This window comes from Papaver somniferum, chromosome 7, assembly GCF_003573695.1.
Source record: "Papaver somniferum cultivar HN1 chromosome 7, ASM357369v1, whole genome shotgun sequence".
In the NCBI taxonomy this organism is placed as follows: domain Eukaryota; kingdom Viridiplantae; phylum Streptophyta; class Magnoliopsida; order Ranunculales; family Papaveraceae; genus Papaver; species Papaver somniferum.
In genome coordinates, this window is record NC_039364.1 from 110,015,224 (window position 1) to 110,024,258 (window position 9,035).

The window sequence follows — 9,035 nt, forward strand, 5'->3', positions numbered from 1 at the left end:
TTGATCAATCGCATAGTTCCTGAAAGTCAGATGAACCAATTCTAAACTTGTTTGGAAGTGTGGCAAATCGGTTTCAAGGTTGTAAGTGTGAAAGAGAACTTACAAAGTAAGGATGTCGACATACTCTATGGATGTTTATTTCTTTAATTGTTCAAAGTTATTCCTTAACAGCTAAGGGAAGAGAATCCCAGGATCGAAACATAAGTAGGTTAAGAATCTTTTAATTAAGGTTATTAATTTCATTTTGTATGGGAATATAAGAATTAGTAATGTGCATTTACTAGTTAGATTTTCCGAGAGATTTCGATCATTATTTTTGGACAGAGCATTTTCAGGAATTATGGAAACCGAATTTGTGCTTTAATGAATATCTTAAGAATATTTTCGGTTTTGGAAATTCCTTGGTGTCCAAACTTCCTTGTCTATAAATACTTGAAATTTGCCTTTCTAGCAAACTAATCCTTCGTAACAACATACTTCCTCTTTTTTTGTTGTTACTGGTGTAGCCGCCTATTCGGAGAGGAGAGTAACCTAATTAGGCGAAATCTATTACGACCGCTTAGTTTAAAGTCTTCTTTGGGATTGAGAAGCTCTAGCGTGTACCATTGGTGGGAAACTAGATAATTGCGGTTTATCTTTTGTTTTCATTGATTTGATTGACTAACGGTGGTTGAAATCTCATTGCCCCTAGTTTGTTTATGCTTGAGAATCTTCTCTTCTGATATAAGATTCACTCAAACTAGTTCAGAGTTTCGACAGGGATCTTTAGACTGTTGTTAGTTCTAAAGACGATCTTGTGATAATCCATTGTTAACAAACTCCGTTCTGTGCGTGATTGATCACAAGAGATTCAAGTGATTGTGTGCAGGTTTTTATTGAAGATTTAAGAAGATTTGAAGACAAATAAGATATTGAAGATATGACTTGGGTTTATAATCTTTGGTATGCACAATACTTGTTTCGGTAAAAGAGGACCCAATTAATAATCAATTTATCCTTGTAATAGATTGGATTGATTATTTGAGTAGATCGGCATCAACACAATTCTTTGGATTAAGAGTGTTGTTGGCTTAATCTTAAACGATTACTTCGGTAATTGAACATAAGATAGATCTAAGGACCTGACGAAGGAGTTTATGTTAAGATAAACAGAAGAGCCTTTGTCCGACTCATATCACTTGGTTGAAGAGAGTTGATACCAAACAAATTTGTTGTTCCTTTACTGTTTGGAATACGAACCAAAGGAATTGTTCCAAGTACGTGACTTATTTATAAGTTGGAGGCGTAGGAATACAGACGGAACTAGGTGAACTATAGGTTTAGTTGCTTGGTCTCAACTATACGAAGTTAGGTGTAATTTTGTGTAGCGGCTTAATCCTGAGAGTATTCAATTCTGTACAAGGTCCCGGGGTTTTTCTGCATTTGCGGTTTCCTCGTTAACAAAATCTTGTTGTGTCACTTACTTTATATTTCCGCATTATAATTGTTTTACTCCCTCCGTTCCACTTTACATGATGTTTTTGGAGTTTTCACGCAGATTAAGAAATGGAGAGAGATATGAAGATTTCCCATCTATACCCTTAAGAAAAGTCTTCAAACATTGATTGCTATTAGTGCATTAAAAAACAAACTTATAGTTCCAAGAAAAAAAGTTAGGGTGTTATTGGTAGCTTTGTGGAAAAATATGAAAACTTTCAAGTATTGTGGAACAAAAAAATAACCCTAAAACAAATGGAACAGAGGGAGTATTATAATTAAAGTAAATTACACAAACGTTAATTCCTATTTACTTGATAAGTGAATCCTATTGTGTTTGGTTAAGTCCGAACTTTTTTATCAAGTAACATACTTCGTTGTTGTATTGTCTCGATCTCGTATTCATAGACGATCACACGAAGTGTGAACCGATTAGTTGTATTGTCTCGACTCTGTCCATAGACAATCACTTTCGGAGAAAGGAATTATAGGTAGGAAAAGTTTTAGCTTGAGATATATTTGGGTACCCTCGCCTTTTCACCCGGGACCTAGTCCAGATTTGAACACCAAACTGTGTTAAACCGCTACAGACACTAGTCTACTACCAATTAACTTCGGACTAGAATGTAGTTGAGACCGAATTAAACCGTCACAATAATTCAGTTACAGTCGTGTTTTTTACGCCTCTTGAATCCCAGCAGGACTCCGTGCAATTGATTCCCTTAGCTGACATCCTTTACAACCTAAGAGTTGCTTCAACTCAATTGAAGACTTTAAACCAATTTGCCTCCCCACAGATAAGCCTATATGGTGATTTTTTTTTAAATCGTAGATCAAGGCGAGACTGGAAATCGATAGCAATAGACAATCTAACCTCAAAATCCGAGCTTATGCTTCCTGAAGAGTAGTCTAGATTATTATTCACCTCACAAGTATTAAACCTGTGGAATCACAAAGTCTGAGACGAAGAGAACTTTGCGATTTCTATCTATCTTGTTTGAGTGAGAAGCTCAACAATCAAACAAGATCAGGATATACGAACTATCGATAAAGATAGTTGGACCTGGCTTCACGACCCTATGAAGTCTTTTTAGTCGCTAAACCCTAAAAGGGTTTTAGGAAGAGAACGACTCTAGTTTACAACTAGGACACACAAAGATAGTGTCGGGATTCAAATTTCCCAGTTGCTTGAGGTTCTCCACCGACCCTATTGACTTTCAAAGTATAAGTTGCTTTAAGTTTAAGCTAGGATAGTTTTGGGACCAAGCAAACAATATCCACCGTTAGATGGATCTTTGAAATGTGATTGACATATCTGGTTAGGATGAACCGTAACCGAACCGTGTACAAAGACATTGTTCATAAACGGTTAGCTGAAACTAGCTGATTGAACTATAAACTTAATCATTTTCATAAACACTTAAGAATTTTAAGTTTGAGTCACAACCATACGTTATAATGTGATCAATCATGTATATATAGGTTTTTAGAGATTTACTCAAATGCTAATTATCCCACAGAATTAATTTTATGTGCATATGAAAATATTCGACAGGGTAAATACGTGTACCAGATACGTGTACTCAACCTTGTTCGTGATTATATTTGTCATGGTACATGTGCCGCGTACCCTTAAGACAAATATAAGTTCTGGAACATACAAAAGTTTTCCAGTTTGTGTATCGGGTATGGATACCACACCGGTTTCAAAACCAACAGTCTTTTTCGGTATGCGTACCATTCCAGTAGTTCATAGAATTTTTGTGGTATGGATACCGGGTATGCGTCACTGTCTACATATAGCTACTCTGATATGTGTACTGAGTACATGTACTGCGGCTCCGGACCTATACCACTTTTCCAAGGTTGTGAAACTGGTATGCATACTGTCCTGTATCCAGATTTTCAGTAGTTCTATATTTATCTTTAAATCAATTTGAAACATTCCCAAATAACATCAGTGACACATATCACTGTTCTATGCTATTTTCTAATGATAATCTTGAATCACAATTTAGATTATGAACAATAAATTGTTCTTAACCGAAATTCATCAAGTATGAACAAATGTTCATTAAGCTTAGTCATATATATTTCGAGAACTAATTATCAAGATAAACTTGATTCGAAATTCTTGATATGCTTACATTAGTCTAATTAGTTATGCGAAAGGGATGCATACTGGATATGCGTCGCTGCACAGTTCACGGAATTAAGATCGACTGGGTATATGTAAATTGTTCCAAGCAGTTCATTAACTTCGTCACGTTGAATTTTAAAAAAAATTATAATAGCCATAACTGATATGCACTGTTTGCTTGAGACATTTTTAAAAGATCAATTAACTTAGACAAAATAAGTTTGTGAACAATAAATTATTTTAACTAAGATTGCTAAAGATTTATGAACATCCATTGTTCCAATCATATTTCTAGAATTTAAATAAAACAAGCTTGAACTCGAAAATTTATTATTTGCAATATTAAATCTACTAAATCATATAGCAACGCCTCATAAGATATAACCGTAGATACTATGAGTAAATAAGATGGGTTAGTTTTCACATACCTCATTTCTTATGACGTTCTTGCAAATATCTTAGTTTGAAATTCAGTGTTCAATCTTCGAGGTATTTTAGTGATATTTGATACTCAATTACCATGCTCTAATCTTAGTCCTAGACTTAACTTTAGTAGATTGAAAATCAAGATATAGTTTTGTGCATCTAACATTGGCAACAAGCTTGAGATAGAAAAAGTTGCAAGTTCGGCCGAGCAATGCTCTAATATATTTAATATGAAATCACAAAGAAAAAACAACTATCTTGCTTATATAGATCCCGCTTCTATTAGTTCGCTTAGGACCCCCCAAAATTCTGCTATATCCTTGTGCGTCATGTTGTACCCTTTTAGTCAAAGGCTCGGTGTTTGTACCATCATAAAATGATGTACGCACAGGGCACACAAGCGCCACATAACCAAAAATGGCTTATTAAAGAAGCCCGACTGGGTTATCAAGGTAACCCAGTGGTTTATTAAGGAAACCAAAAATGGCTTATTAAAGAGGCCCGTCTGGGTTATCAAGGTGACCCAATGGTTTATTAAGGAAACCAAAAATTGCTTATTAAAGAGGCCCAATGGTTTATTATGGAAACCATTGAAGATAAATACAAATCTCAAAGAGATAAATATAGATCTTTTGAGATATTTATGAATATGGAGAAAATAGATTTAAATCTCTCAAGATAGATATAGATCTTCTTGGATAAATTCAAATCTTGACAAGATAGACATGGATCTTTCAAGATGTGTACAAATATGATGAAGATAAACATGAATCTTCCAGGATATATGCAAATATTCGGAAGATAAATACAAATCTAAGTGGTTATTCAAGATAACTACAAATCTCATAAGATAAATGTAAATCTTGGTGGTTATTTGAGATAACTACAAATCATAACAATTAAAAAGAAAATTCTGCCTATAAATAGAGGCTGAAATCCAACTCAAAAGGTACACAATCACAATTCCTTTTCTCCTTTGAAAAACCTGTCTAGAACTCTCTCTGACTTAAGCATCAGAGTGTCTTTGCAGGTACCCCCCATATTTTTCATCTACAATTCTAGAGAAATAAAGCAAAGGCGGAGATTCGATCAACATACACAAATCTCGAAGATTGTCGGGGTAATTAATTTTGCACCGACACTCGGCATAATATATCATACAGGCACAATACATAGATAATTATGTTATATCATGTTGACCTACGCTTGCACACTTAATATACTCTCCAGTTATTTGTATAACGATTAATGTGATGGATTTTTCAAGATAAATATAATTAATTTAATAAGATTATTCAAAATTGTGTATTTATATTATATTATATTTTACTTTATAATATATTACAAAGCTTTGTTCTAAAAAAAAATGTTCTAAACATTTTTTAAGCCACGGGGACAGGCAAAGTGGATTCTACTATGGTAAATTCAAGTCAGCGGACCATGATGAGATGCGCGGATCCGCGGTTTAAAACAAACCGTTGGCGGTCTTGGTTAAACCGTTAGCGGCTTTTCTAAAGCCGCCAACAACTACTTTTGTAACGGTCACCGTAACGACTAATTTTCCCCCAATATATACAACTCGATTTCCTTCTCCAAAAATCACAACAATTATTCATCCAATCAATCTAAACTTAATTTCTCTCAATGTCAATCTCTATTATTTTTCAACCATGAATCATGATTTTGGTTCTTCTGAAGAAAACACGGAAATTGATGAAACCTTGTATGAAGAAGAGTAAGAAAGATATGTAGAGATTTTGCGTCAAATGGATGAAGAGGAAATATCAGGATAGAAGGAGGTGAAGTTTTATGTTGCAATTACATTCAGGGATGACACCAAAGCCTTTAAAGCCACATGAAGTTATGACTAAAAGATGGACATGGCGAGACAGAAATTTTTACCATGACAAGATGATGTATGATTACTTTGATCATGGATGTGCGTAATCCGATGCGGATTTTTAGTGTCCATTCTGCATGGGCTGCAACTTGACTCAAAGGATTATTGTGAGCTTTGCCAGGTACAACATTTATTTAATTATCAGTATGATGCATGAATGTATTAGGCTTTAGTCCTGAACAAAATGTCACTTCAGCTCTTCGAATACTATGTTATGGGGTACCAGCATATTCCATGGATAAGTACATCCATAAGGAAAAAACAACCGCATTTAGGTATCTCAAAATGTTTTGCGAAATAATACTCAAGCATTTTGGTTAAACTTTCTTACGAAAACCTACTCAGATAGATGTTGATAGAATCACTACCGAAAACACAAAGAGGGGTTTTCCAGGAATGCTAGGTAATCTTGATTGCATGCACTGGAAGCGGGAAGCATGTCCGGTTGAATGTGCATGTCAATATAAGGGTCACTATCCAAAACCAAATGTAATATTGGAAGCTTCAGGTACTTATGATTGTTGGTTTTGGCATGCTTTTTTTGGATTCCCGGGTTCACATAATGATATCAGTGTTTTGCATAAATCGCCATTGTTTCAAGTTCTTAAGAATGTGATCTGCGACGCACTGTAATTTCACCATCAATGGTCATGACTACACTCAGGGGTATTATCTTGCGGGCAATATCTATGCAGAATGGTCAACTTTGGTTCAAGCTTATAGTCAAACAGGGTTTGGACCAACGACTGCGAAGGATGAAGTATTTTAATATCCAACAAATGGCTCTATGAAAGGATGTTGAGCACGCTTTTGGCCTTTTGAAAAGGAAGTTCACCATCATAGTTGGGCCGACACACTTTTTTGATCTTCAAGAAATGAACAAAATTATGTTAACTTGCATTATTCTCCATAACATGGTTATTGAGGAAACCAGACGTGACCCAACCTGTACTAGTTTTCCAGATGAAGATTTGACACCAAGGCTTGTAGTGCGGCACGTCCGACAAGAGAATATGGACTTTCCACTGACATAATTCAAAACCGGGGCCTCTATGGACAACTATGTGATGATCTAACTAAGCACCTTTGGGCCACAAAAGGAGCAAGATGATCAAAAGCAAGAGCACACTCTCGTGGTCGTTAAAACTGAGGCAGATAGTAGTTTTTTTCAAGCATTACATTAAATTAAGATGTAATGTAGTGAGACGGTTTAAATTAATTGATAAGTTAAAAGCATTACATTACATTAAATTAAGCTAAACCATTACATTTAAATAAAACTTAACAACCAAATTACTTAACTACTAAATTATAATTAAAAATAGATAGTATATTCAATCAAGGAGGTATTCATCTTCATCTTCTTATGAGGCATCGGCATCGGCATCGTCTTCCTCATTCTTATACTAGGCAGGTTGTCGGTTTCGTTGTTCATTTTCAGTTGTTGTTTCATCCTATCTACTTACTGCTCTCATAACCTAAGTTGTCGTGAATTCATTATTGTTGTGTTCATGAGAGTAGCTTGTTCATGTTAAAATCCCTGTAATGTTGTTCTCGAAGTTGATATTCGCCTTGTTACTTCCTTTGGTTCTCTTTATTCCTTAGATACATATCGAGCAGATAACTTAGCAACAAGCTGTAAAGCCCTCAAAAAAAGATCGTTGTCAAATAACGCTCAGTCAATCGTCACGAAAGACGAATTTTTCTAAGTTGTCTTACTGCCAAGCGCCGGAGTAGTTGAACTCGTTTGAACATCCATCTGCTAACATTTGGTCTGCGTCTCTCGCTGCTTTTCCGGCCTTTTGACCCCGTCCTGTTCTTCTTTTGACATTGGTGTTAACATCCATATTGGTGTTATGTTGTTCCTGACTACTTGGAGACTCAACATGTTCTTCCAGTGAGGAAACAAGTGCACCATTCTGAAAATACTGTGAAATTGGACTATGTAGTGATCTTGTTGGCATTTGGTTACCTTCCAACACGTATGGATCAAATTTGTTAAGCACCCTCAGAATGTTGAAACAACTTTAACTTATATTGGAAACCAAATTTTTGGATCCTTTGCCACTCTTCTCGACATCTTCACTCCACATCTGGTTCATCTTCACCACTTCTTTTGCATCGGAACATTTGCACGATCAAAGCTACGTATTTTACTAACATCCTTGCTAATTGCATGAAAACGATGAGACAACCATTTGGGATCGCGATTATGGATGTTACCTGTTTCTTTAACAATTTTTTGTAAAATCTTTCCATAAAACGTATTATTTTCCTACTGGAAACCATTGATTTGATCTACTAAAAACTTGATTCATCTTCATCCATCGTAAATTTGGCACCACAGACTCGACCAGATCTTTATTGCGGTTTGTAGTTGTGATTGTTGCGCTTGTTGTTATGGTTGTTGCGAGGGGATGCCATGTTTTTGTATAAAGGGATTTTTGGAATTTTTTATGATAAATTGAGATACTATGAGTACTATATTTGAAATGGGGAAACAATGAATATTGAGATGGTATGAAATTGAGAAATTTAAAGGTAGAGGGTGTAAAAGTTGTGAATTTTAAGGTTGAAATGAGATGAATTTGTAGAGAATAAATCAGAACCGATGGATGATTAATATCAGATGTAGCCGTTGGCGGACGAACAACGAACACACGGTTTCAAATGACCCGCTAGCGGATTTACTAAGACCGCATGGCTTATCTGAATCCGCCGATGGCTTATGATCAACCACGCGATCTAAGACAAGACGCGCGGCGGCTCAATAACCGTAATGGACAAATCATTAAATTTGCCGTTTTCCCACCCATTTTTCTCTTTTATTGAGTCCATAGTGGGATCAAATGAATATATTGGGATCAAAATGAACGAATCAAAAATTTATCCAATCCATTGGAACTGCTCTTACATACTGAAAAATAAAATAATCACCTCACATTTCTCTTCATGGTACCCTCTGCTAATCTCCACAGGGTAGGGGGCCACCTTCACTTAGAGAGCGGTTTGAAGCGCTGGAGAAAAATAAAAAAAAAGGCAGTCACTCACAAACTAGAACCAGCCCGAGTGCCAGTCTCACTCTCACCAAGT